Source organism: Schistocerca gregaria, chromosome 10 (genome assembly GCF_023897955.1).
Source record: "Schistocerca gregaria isolate iqSchGreg1 chromosome 10, iqSchGreg1.2, whole genome shotgun sequence".
Lineage (NCBI taxonomy): Eukaryota > Metazoa > Arthropoda > Insecta > Orthoptera > Acrididae > Schistocerca > Schistocerca gregaria.
Window position 1 is genome coordinate 91,960,846 of NC_064929.1, and position 12,125 is coordinate 91,972,970.

General features: G+C 40.3%; 1 protein-coding gene across 3 annotated transcripts in view; it reads left to right on the plus strand.

The window, feature by feature from the left end:
- Positions 1–9,814: 9,814 nt before the first annotated feature.
- The window catches only part of LOC126293728 (uncharacterized), a 103,772-nt gene continuing 101,461 nt past the window's right edge, over positions 9,815–12,125 (plus strand). For all 3 annotated transcript variants that reach the window (XR_007552353.1, XM_049987053.1, XM_049987056.1), the window contains exon 1: positions 9,815–9,969. The gene's annotated coding sequence lies outside the window, so the exon portion shown is untranslated. The remainder of the gene's footprint in view (positions 9,970–12,125) is intronic.

The window sequence follows — 12,125 nt, forward strand, 5'->3', positions numbered from 1 at the left end:
CCAGAATAGAAGAGAATTGAAACATTTGAGATGTGGTTCTACAGAACACTGTTGAAAATTAGGATTAAGGTGATTGTCTGCAGAATCAACAAGGAAAGGAATGTACGGAAAAGACTGACAAGAAGAAGAGACGGGATGATAGGACTTCTGTTAAGACTACAGGGAATAACCTCCACGGTACTACAGGAAGCTGTAGAGAGTAAACACTGTAGAGGAAGACAGAGGTTGGAATACATCTGGCAGATAACTGAGGATGCGGGTTGCAAGTGTTACTCTGAGATGAACAGGTCAGCACAGGAGAGGAATTTGTGGCAGTCTGCATCAGACCAGTTTGAAGACTCAAACAGAACTGATAGGAGTGACGAGACATCCTGCAAAACTTTCTCTGAAAATTGCTTCCAACAGATAATTTGGAAGCACACTACTGATGTCACATATTGGGTACAATAGCAACAAATACATCTGCCCTGTTTGAGGATGTCCACACTGAAGCAGGCATCAGTGACTGTAAGGTGACTGTAGAAACAATCATTACCAAAGTACAGAGGTTGACTGAAATAAGCTGAAAAATTTACAAGTTCAGTATTGTACGCAAACATGCAATAATGTCATATTTCGAGGATAACCCGAAACATTTAACTGTGAGCATGATTTTGTGGAGGAGCTGTTGTTCAAATCTGAAAAAATAGTTGATCAAGTAACCAACAGAGAATTATCTGATAGAGGAGTCTGTGATGTGGGGAACCCTTCGTGGTGTACAGTGACTACTGCACGGTAGGTCGTATGGTACATGTTGCTATTCAAGGTCCCACTTACTTTTTACTATGCCAATCAAGCATACATCTACATCTACATCCACATCTATACTCTGTGAATGACTGTGAGGTGTGTGGCAGAGAGTATGTCCCATTGTACCAGTTATTAGGGTTTCTTCATGTTCCATTCACATATGGAATGCAGGAAGAATGATTGTTTGAATGCCTCTGTGCATGCAGTAATTATTCCAATCTTATCCTCACGATTCGTATACTCATGTAGAAATCTTAATTTATGATGTTGGAGTAGTAGTAGTAGAGGAAACACCGCATACTTTGCACACATTTTTTATTTATGAGCACAGTATAGGCACAAGGCATGATGGAAGGTGAGTACTGTACTGCTGGGAAAGTTTCTGTTTACACTTTGGGACATTGCTCTTAAAGATGCCGTGGATGCCAAAGAAGAAGAGGTCAGGATGACAGTGGCTGTTGTTTCAAAAACAAAAACAAAAGAAGATTGAATGGAATTAGTTATTAATTAATTAATTACTTATTTCTTAATTTTGGGATACTAAAATCTGACTGTCGATGATTTTGGGAACTGAGAGTTTAAATGTGAGTGTTTAATTGGTGTGTTGAAAATATTATGGGGACTGTTAAGTAGTGAAGGATTTTGAAAATAAGTGGTTACGTGATTTCATAGCTAGTAGGTAACAAACATATCATAACCTTCCATTATCATGGCGCTTTCCTGTAGACGGTGAAGAAGTTTGATATAGCTATGAGTGGCACTGCATAACAGGACCACAACTTCGAGGAGGGATGCAAGTGCAGAAAGAGAAGGTAAGTGTAGTTATGAACCTATATTTGAAGAACTGATATCCTGGTTAAGTATTCCCCAACAGTAAATACCAGTGCTAACATTCCAAGATGTAAAACAAAGGTTAGAGCTACAGAAAGAGAAATGTTAAAAGACACTTACTTGACTGTCAAAAAGCCTTCAATGATTACTATAGCACAGCTTTGTCAAAATACCTCTCACAAGACAAAGAGATGCTGGAGTCATCTGTGAAGTCTGTCAGAGGCACTACTGTTGTCATGACACTCGCAGATGAGGCAGAAATTGAAATTGAGGATGGCAAAGCAAAAGTATAAATGGTGAACTCTGTTTTTAATGTACCTATGTGAAGTACCATCCAGAAGAAGTGCCCCAATTTCATTCTCACACCAGTGCAAAAGTAAACAATGGAAAATCCAGGTTGTAATGTAACAATATTATGAGAAGGAAAGTAGTTTCTCACCATATAGCGGAGATGCTGAGTCGCAGATAGGCAGAACAAAAAGACTCTCTATGGTGGGGGTGGCAGACAGTGAAGTGCTGCAGTTTAGACAGAGGGCAGTGGAGAAGTGGGGAGGGGGGTGGGGGAATGCAGTTGAAAAGGAGAGAAATAAAAAGACTGGATGTGGTGGTGGAATGACAGCTGTGTAGTGCTGGAATGGGAGGGGGCTGGATGGGAGAGGACAGTGACTAATGAAGATTGAGGCCAGGAGGGTTCCGGGAACGTAGGATGTATTGCAGGGAAAGTTCCCACCTGCTTAATTCAGAAAAGCTGGTGTTGGTGGGAAGGATGCATATGGCACAGGCTGTGAAGCAGTCATTGAAATGAAGGATATAATGTTTGGCAGCGTGTTCAGCAACAGGGTGGTCCACTCGTTTCTCGGCCACAGTTTGTCGGTGGCCCTTCGTGCGGACAGCCAGCTTGTCGGTTGTCGTGCCTACAGAGAATGTAGCTCAGTGGTTGCAGCTTTGCTTGTAGATCACACGACTGGTTTCACAGGTAGCCCTGCCTTTGATGGGATAGGTGACAATAGTGACAAGACTGGAGTAGGTGGTGGTGGGAGGATGTATGTAACAAGTCTTGCATCTAGGGCTATTACAGGTACGAGCCATGAGGTAAGTGACTGGGAACAGGGGTTGTGTAACAATGGACAAGTATATTGTGTAGGTTTGGTGGATGGCAGAATAGCACTGTGGGAGGGGTAAGAAGGATAGTGGGCAGGACATTTCTCATTTGAGAGCAAGACAAGAGGTAATCGAAGCCCTCGTGGAGAATGAAACGCAGTTTCTCCGGTCCTGGGTGGTACTGAGTTATGAGGGGATGGTGCTGGATGGTGGGACTTTGGGAGGTGGTGGGAGACTGGAAATATAAGGCAAGGAAGATTTGTTTTTGTTCAAGGTTGGGAGGATAATTACTGTCAGTGAAGGCTTCAGTGAGACCTTCAGTCCATTTTGAGAGGGACTGCTTGTCACTACAGATGCGATGACCGCAGGTGGCTAGGCTGTACGGAAGGGACTTCTCGGTATGGAATGAGTGGCAGCTATCGAAGTGGAGGTATTGCTGGTAGTCTGATATGGATGGAGGTACTGGTGTAGCCATCTTTGACTGCAGTTCTTTCTGCAAGTGAAAGGTTAGTTTGCATGTTGAGGGATTTGAGGAATGATGATGAGGCAAGGTTTGAGGTTAAGAAATTCTGGTAAGCTAACAGGGGGGTTGGGGGGGGGGGGGGGTGGTGGTGGTTTGGGGGCAGTGTGGGTGGACCACGGTTGGATAGAGGAGTGAACTGAGTTAGGCAATGTTCAATGTTGGTCTCTGGTTGAGTTTGATTAGTAGGGTTGGTGGCGAAAAAGTGTTTCCATCGTAGGGACCGAGAGACAGAGAGAAGGTCTTTAATAAGTCCTGCACGATTTAATTTGGGAGTGGGGCAAAAGGTGAGGCCTTTGGAAAAGACTGATATTTCTGTGGGACTAAGGCTTCTGGAGGAAGGGTTCTTTACTGTGTTGCAGGTCTGTTTGGGTTCTGGATTCTGTGTGGTGTTGGGAGGGAGTTTTGGAGGCTGGGGTAGGTGTAGCAGGTCTGTGAGACAGAAGTTGCCAACTATGAGGGGACGTGGAGCGGGTTTGGAAGTTGTTTCAGAGGTGGTGGACAGTGGTACTCCAAGGCGGGAGTAGGAAGTGAGTGAGATGGAGAGCTTGTAAGTAGGCTGTTTAGGTTTTCTTATTGGTAACGCCACGGAGCGCTCTGTATGAAAATCGCTGGCTGTACTGTGTGCAGTCTGTGGCTGGTTTGCATTGTTGTCTGCCATTGTAGTGTTGGGCAGCAGCAACTGGTTGTGAGCAGCGCGTAGCGTTGCACAGTTGGAGGTGAGCCGCCAGCAGTGGTGGATGTGGGGAGAGAGATGGCGGAGTTTTGAAATTTGTAAGAATGGATGTCATGAACTGATATATATATATTATGAATATTAAGGTTTTGAAATTATTGGAGGAAGCTACGATGATTTTGAGATTTGACTGAGGTGTTATGATGTTATTATTACGACAACGATGTGAATTATACTGCTGAGGTATGTTTAAGCTGATGCTATTTAAGTTATTTGGTTATGCTACGTATCTGTTATGATGAAATATTGAAGAAGTGTCGACAAATATGTATATGTGTAATAAGGTAAGGAATAATGAGTAGTGGTTAGGGACTCTGGTTGGTGAAAAAGGATGTTGGAAACCGAGAATCGTACTTTAAGAGTTATGAAATGTGTGTATATGCGTGAATGTATCACTATGCTGGTGAAAATTTTTTGGGCACTATTATATTTAAAGGATTTTGTTTCTATAGATTTGTAATGCAAATTCTCAACCTGTGAAAATATTTTTATATGAGACTGTCACTGTAGCGTAAACTGCTGACGTAAATTTTTCAGTAAGAAAGGTAAGTGACCACCTGCATATAATGTGTCGTGGGCACCCAGCTGTGTGACAGTCGCCTGGGAAAAAGCCATTAGTGTGTGCCTTTCAGAGGCACAGGTAAAAAAAAATAAAAAAAAAAAACTCGCTGTTGACATTCTTTTGTAGAAAGTATAGTAAATACAACACCCTCAAACGTGAAAACATGATTACAATGTAGAGTTCTTAATTTACGATATTTACTGAAATGAAATGATGAGCAACGTTTCACGTCTATTGTCTTGCTAGTTGGAAGATTGTTTACTGCATTATGAAATGCCTTATGGCTAGCGAATGACGTTTCACGCCTTGCTTTGCCTATTTTGTTTAATATCTAGTTTCTAGCTGCACTGCAGCATTGGTTAAAATAAAATTTAATAGATGTACTAATATAGTTATTTTATACCTACAGATCCAGTAAAAAAAAAAAATTATGATCTACTTCCAAGAAAACGAGTGAACATAAATAGACATTTCCCTTCACAGGAACTGCATGAATAATTTTTTTTTTTCAATTTGGTAACTTGTCTGCTAGAGTAAGTTCTCGTGATGCATCACCCTAGTGTAAGATGTGATGTAGGTATTAAACATGGTCATTTTTACTGTAATATTTTTTCTGCTTGAGCTTTGTCATGTTTTGTAAAAGTTATTGCATTTGCTGCTACTGTTTGCCAGGCATAATGTTACTGAATTTAACTTTGTATTACTCTGTTAAGCCAGTTTTACTACGGATTTATTTTTCTTGTTTGCTGCGCTTTGCCATATATTAGCTGTAATATTGCTGCTTGCTTTGACAACTTCCATTTTTTTATTGCTTTATATTCGTTTTAATATTGCTGCTTGCTTTGACAACTTCCATTTCTTTTTCATTGCTGTTTGTATTAATTGTTTTGTGCTGCTGCATTGCCTCGTCCCTTAGTTTAGCATCTGAGCTCAGTAGATTTACGTTAGCTTAAGATGGGGTAGGCTATAAAAGAGAACGAGTTGTGATGAATTGGAAGAAATGCATTGAGAAACTATAAGAAAACGATTTGGCCAAAAAAGCAGTGTACAGTGGAGGAAAACTATTTTTGTAAGAGGATGTGAACAAAATACAGAAAGCATGCTTGGATAGGATATTTTTGGTGGAAACAAATATTGAGATAAGACGCAAGATCTACAGAATGACGTTTTGGGTTGGACTCCAGTACCAAATGTCACACTGAAAACAAACCCTGTCCTGTATTTTGTGTTATTACGCTATGTGAATCTGTGTTTGTCCTGTCTTTATGTGTTTAGGAAATAAGATTTCCGTTGTAGAATTTTTCTAATAGTATGTTATTTTCTTTGTAAAGATGTTTAGACATTATTTATTCTGTTCTGTTTTAATGCTCATGTGTGAAGTTGATGTTTCAATAATTATTCTGATCTTTTATGTATTTACTTATGTCATAATTCCTGTAACACTGATGTATATGTTTATTTCTATTCTTTTGTAAAGCCCGTTTTACTACAAATGTTATCTGTATTGTTATGTTCTTTAATGATGTATTTTGTGCCTTTGTAATTGTGTTTTTATGTTTCAAATTTATAATTATATAGACACCAGTTCTTCAAATTAAGTATCATTTCACTGCACACGTTTCTGTTGGTCATAGTATATGGACAATATGTGAGAAGTAGGGACTGTTAGTGTTTGCACATGTGTTGATAATTCAGCAAGGGACTGATTAACAGCATTGCTGGTTCTAAGGACAATTCCAAAAACTTTGTGCATGCACAAGTGGTGGTTGATGGACTTGCTATATTCTCCGCAAGACTCTTTGATGGTGATTGTGCACTTGCACAGTCGCAACAGATAGCTGCTGGCTATCTCTACAAGGACTGAAGTGGGTCTACACCTTTGATAACTCACCAATACCATTATTTCTACAAGGACTGCAGTGGGTCTGCACCTCTGGTGGCCCACCAATACCGTAATCTCTACCAGGACTACAATGGATCTACTCTGTGTTGACCTACCTACCAATATTCTTCAAAACTGCGACTGACTCTGCTGTGAGTTTGCTCTGTTGTGGCCCATTACCTGTCTGCATGTCAAGAGTCAGCACTGTCTTTCCGTTGGAAGGACAACACTACTTTTTCAAGACTGCATGGAAATCCACTACTTCCGTGTGCATTTTCTTTTACTACTCAGACTTTGAGAGAAACACTGCAGTTTTACTTTGATGAATGATCAGGACTGTCTTTATGGACTGTGAGAAAATTTTAGCTTTTGACCAACATTGTATCAATAAGTGTGTGCATTTCATTTCTTTGTTATTGTAATTATGAAAAAATTTTTCAAATCTGTATTGGCCACTGCCCAAAACAATTTGTAAATTTTTTTGTGGGGAGCATGGGGGCTATGTAAGTAGGCTGTTTAGGTTTTCTTATTGGTAACACCACGTAGCGCTCTGTATGAAAATCGCTGGCTGTGCTGTGTGCAGTCTGTGGCTGGTTTGCATTGTTGTCTTCCATTGTAGTGTTGGGCAGCGGCAGCTGGATGCTAACAGCGCGTAGCGTTGCGCAGTTGGAGGTGAGCCGCCAGCAATGGTGGATGTGGGGAGAGAGATGGCGGAGTTTTGAAATTTGTAAGAATGGATGTCATGAACTGATATATATATTATGACTATTAAGGTAAATACATTGTTTGTTCTCTATTAAAATCTTTCATTCGCTAACTATGCCTATCAGTAGTTAGTGCCTTCCGTAGTTTGAATCTTTTATTTAGCTGGCAGTAGTGGCCTTCGCTGTATTGCAGTAGTTTGAGTAACGAAGATTTTTGTGAGGTAAGTGATTTGTGAAAGGTATAGGTTAATGTTAGTCAGGGCATTCTTTTGTAGGGATTATTGAAAGTCAGATTGCGTTGCGCTAAAAATATTGTGTGTCAGTTTAAGCACAGTCATGTATAATTGTTCGAAGAGGACGTTTTAAGCTTTTTGAGGTGGCGTTGTGCGTGTTGCTCGAGTTCCTGTAGGGCAAGAGTTTCAATGTGTTTTATGGGTCCCAGGAATTTGGGGTTGCATAGCGGGAGAATTTTGCGGATGGAGAGAAGATACTGCAAGGAGGTTTGGGCTCGGTTGATATGGTTTTGCAGGACTATGTTGGTGAGGGCTAAGGATTGGCGGAATCTGAACGGGTGGAGGTCACTGTGGAAGGAACAGTGGCAGCCAGAGATGGGTAATTTGATGAGCCAAGCAACAATGCAGGAACAGAATGTGGGACTGGGATCTGGCTAGGGATAAGGAAAATTTTTCTGTAATTACACAGATGGTGGTGGAGAAAATGCATAAAATTATGTAAATAATGTAGGATTACGTCCGAAAAATTATGCAAAAAGACACCCAAATACATATGAAAAATCACCCCCACCAGCTTTTATGAACTGCGCAGGTGTGCAATACATCTTAAGTTCCAATAATCCTCCTGGCCTCAACCTTCGTTGTCACTGTCCTCACCCATTGAGCCCCCTTCCTGTTCCCATTCCAGTACTACACAGTTGCCATTCGACCACCACACCCAGTATTATTATTTCTCTCCTTTTCCGCTGCTCGCGGCTCGCCCCTTCTCCCTGCCCTCCGCCTAAACTGCGGCACTTCATTGTCCGCCACCCCCGTCACACTATCCCTCCCCATTCCCTTCCCTGCCCAAGCCTCCTCCTTATCCCCACCCAGTCGCCACTCCCGTCATGCACTGATGCTGCTGCTGTGCTTGCAGTGCTGTTTGTTTCTGTTGCCTGAGACTGCAGTAGAGAGAGAGAGAGAGAGAGAGAGAGAGAGAGAGAGAGAGAGAGAGAGAGAGAGAGAGAGAGAGTTGTTGACAAAGGCCTTAATGGCTGAAAGCTATAATTGTGAGAGTCTTTTTGTTGTGCCTATCTGCGACTCAACACCTCCACTTTATGGTCAGTACCAGTGCAAAGTTGTGTTAGATAAATACTAATGTCAGCAGCACTGGGAAATACTTGAAATCACTGAAACTGTACAAGGCTGCATGGCCCAGATGAATTTCTGTCAGATTCTACGTGGGAATTTGTGGCTGAGATAGCCCTCTTTCAACCAGATATAACCTGGAACAAAAAATCTGGTGGAAGAAAGCACAGGTAACTTCCATATACACAAAGAATAGCAAAAGCGATCCACACAACCACTGCCTCCACATTATCGACATCCGTCAATTAGAGTATCATTGAATGTTTCTGAGCTCGAGAGGTATCACAAACAGTATAACCTCCGCCATGCTACCAGTAGCCTATAGACCCCAAAAAACATGAGTAATGTAGACACCCTGAAAGGCATTTATCATGGCTGTCATGTAGATGCAGATTCATTTGTCATATCAGCATTTATTAAGAGAAGTACAGTTGTATGGGTATTGAGTGTAATTTGTGACTCGGAACAGGATTTCTCGGTAGGGAGGATGCAGCGTGTTATCCTAGATGGATAGCTATTGAAAGAGATAGAACTGACTTCCAGCATGATGAAGGAAAGTGTATCGGGATCCTTGCTGTTCTTGATGTTTATCAATGATGTAGCAATTGATATTAATAGTACCCTCAGAAACTTTGCAGTTATCTATAAATAAAGTGCTATCTGAAAAAAGGTGCACAAATATTCAGGCAGCTCTTGGTAAGATTTAAGAGTGGTACAGTTTGTAAATTTTCTTCAGATGTTTGGAAATAAAAGTAGCACCTCATGACAGGAAATGAATGACTCACAGTCGAAGCAGATACTGGGAAAATAACGGTTAACCTACTCCAGAGATTGCTCACAAGACACTCATATGGTCAGTCTTAGAATACTGCTTAATGTATGGGACCTACAGGTCTGTTTAATCCAGTAGAAAGTGTTGTGGAAATCATGAAATACATTCGTGAGGGTAACTGGCTCCAGCATGTGCTCACATAGTGCCTGTTAGTATGTCTTATTACCGTGCGAACATCCTAAAATACGTCGCAATCTGAATGTCATGCACTTCACAGCGCCTCTGCGATGAACTTCACGCCGCTGGCGGTTTTTCTGAAAATGTCTGCATATATATTAAAATGTGCATTTTTCGTCTGCTCGATTTTTTCGCCTCTGTTATGATGGACTACTGTTTGCGTGGTTTGAATGACTAATTGCACAATACTTTAATAACGTTACAGAAACTGAGTACTTATTACGTTCCTCGAACAATTAGTTGTTTGTGCATAAATTCGAATAACTCAAATTTCCGCCATCGTGCTTGTTTTGTTCCAGATGTTTTCTCCACTGTCCGAAAATGGCGCTGCTTGAAGGCACGTGACGGTATTGTTTTTATGTTTGAGTTCGCGGGCGGTTGTTTATGATTGCAGGAAGCCGTAAAGACTATATAATATTGTTTTGATTCCTCGGCGCTTGTGTTTAATTGTTGAGATTACGCGCACTGTTATGGGTAAGTGCCTGCACGTTGTTCCAGTTATTTTGTTATATCGAATTTCATACCATTCTCGAGGTACAGCATAGTGTGCTATCATTTTTATTATATCACTATGATAAATGTGTCCAAATTACAACATTCGTGTAGAAACAGATCCACACTGTTTTCTAAGTCAGTCAATAATTTGGAATACAGTAAAAAAAAAATTGCCAATTTAAACGGAAAAGTCTGCGTCTTGAAATGGAACATTTATGACGATGTTTCCATGCCAAGCACGTAATTTCGGAAAAAGTTTCCGCATAGGCATCATCAATTTTGCTGAAGTTTGTGCGAACGTTCGCACATGTTCTTCATGTATATTGGTAATGTTTTACGATCACTAATTCACTGCTTCCGGAGATATAGTCTTTTTTTTTTACCCCGTACCGCAGCTGTCAACAGTGCAGCTGTGTTTTCGGCAACTTTGAGATACAATACCCCCCGCAATATTTACAAGGCCATCATATACAAAATTTTACGCTATCGTAAAGAAAATAATGAAAAACATTTTCTAAGAAAATTTGAAGCAAAGTAGGTTGAAAAATAAACGCGCGAAAAATTAGAATTTTAGCTTTATATATTTCCGGAAGTATTTGCGGGATAAACATGGAGCTTTGCACTCCCTAACTTTCCAGTGCAAGATCTTAGAATATATAATTTTATTCTCCTTCTGCTTTCCAATAGTTCACAAATTGAGGCCAAAGTTGACGAATCTTTTAAACCGTTTTCATTAGAAAGACCATATTTTAAACCATCTAAAGACTAGATTTTGTTTTGCAATGTGAGCCTATAAGGTCGACTAAAAACGGAGACAAGGTGGAGGGGCATTGAAAATGGGCCGATATTCCGCCGGCACTCAAATTACATCTGACGTCTTCTGTTATGTTCTACACTGCTTTAATACTCTTTGTGGAAGATCATACGAAAAGACCTGAAGTCTTGATGACCAAGAAATGGGCATGAGGAAAAAGAGGGAAAGAAAGAAAGTAGTCTTTTTAGTTTTTTATGACATCTGCACAACTGTCAACTCTGTTAAAGTGAAGTGGAATAAGGAATCCAATAAAAACAATAGTTTTTCTTCTTCTTGTGGTTCTAATAATATGAGACAATCACATTTGAAAAGTGTAATTTTTTGGGTTCTGTCCTATCAAAATTTCTTCCAATCAATCCAGTTAGTGGGATCTGGTTGGCAGTAAAGTTGTTCTCATGACATTCTATCTACAGCAAATTAATGAAACCTGTTTTAAAAAAAAATTCAAATAGCTCGAAGTAAGCATAAGTGTAGAATGGATTTCTAACCTTGGCCTCCTTGACAATGCAGAAACGTATCATAAGGCTTAGGATCCTGTGTAAAGAAGCTGTTATTGGTTAAGAAACCCACACATGCCTGCTGTTGCACAGATACCAAGTGTTGCCCCTAGGATGCTGCGGTGCTGGTTTTCTCACTTTAGAACGGACCGGTAATTGTTAAGCCGCTATGGACCATACCAACACATTTATATAATTTTTCGTTAGTACACTAATCTTCCACATGAAACATGAACTGTGCTAATTACATTATACTCTAAAATGGAATTTAACTAGTGCATCTATAGCACTACAGAATAGAAAGACATAATATATCAAATGAATCCATTCCATAAATGTCAGGAAGAGTGCCTTGAACTTCGGTAAAACTGTCACACTGTGACAGTGATGTAAAGCCTGAAACCTATTTATATGATGTAAGCTGCTGGTGTTATGCAGAAGCTTTGCTACCATGATGTCCACTACATTGGTAATGTATAGGCAAATTGTGAAGTTTATAAACAGTTTGATTCTGTAGTTACATCAGAATAATTAACTGAAATATATCACGATGAGTTGTGAACAAAGACATTTTATTTTTATTTATTTTTTTAAAGTTTTTTGAGTTACTCAGGGGTCATTCTATGTCAATTCAACCAATTTGAGAAAATGTTCCAGCTGATAGTCTCAGATTCGGCTGAAATGTAGCACATCAATGTTACCAAGTGAGGAGCACTCATGTACAAAATTTTAAAGTTCCCTGCCAGTTAGTTCCAGAATTATGGCTTGTGGAAGAAGGTGGCGTGACGCGGAAATTGCAACCCGCATCTGGAAATCTATCCCCA